Below are 284 nucleotides of genomic sequence, written 5' to 3'. Positions count from 1 at the left end.
CGGCCCCCGCCATGGGGCTCCCAGTGTGGGCTGAGACAGGAACCCCCCCTTCCCGAGGGACACAGGACCCCCCATGGGGCACCCAGTGTGGGCTGACACAGCAGCCCCCCCCTCTGCAGGGAGATGGGACCCACCATGGGGCACCCAGTGTGGGCTGACACAGCAACCCCCTCCCCTCCCAAGGGACAAGGGACCTGGCCCCGGGCACCCGGCATGGGCTGACACAGCAACACCCCGCTCCTGAGGGACACAGGACCCATCATGGGGCACCCAGTGTGGGGTGA

The 284-nt window shown here is 69.7% G+C and overlaps 1 protein-coding gene across 1 annotated transcript in view; it reads right to left on the bottom strand.

Annotated features, from left to right (window-relative positions):
• The window catches only part of LOC118453023 (low-density lipoprotein receptor-related protein 1-like), a gene marked incomplete at its 5' end in the record, with an annotated part of 33,739 nt that overhangs the window by 550 nt on the left and 32,905 nt on the right, over positions 1 to 284 (bottom strand). The gene's annotated exons all lie outside the window — the stretch shown is intronic.

This window comes from Egretta garzetta, unplaced genomic scaffold, assembly GCF_000687185.1.
Source record: "Egretta garzetta isolate BGI_Z169 unplaced genomic scaffold, ASM68718v1 scaffold1479, whole genome shotgun sequence".
In the NCBI taxonomy this organism is placed as follows: domain Eukaryota; kingdom Metazoa; phylum Chordata; class Aves; order Pelecaniformes; family Ardeidae; genus Egretta; species Egretta garzetta.
Note: the sequence above shows the minus strand (reverse complement) of the source record. Positions and strands in the feature narration are given on the sequence as shown.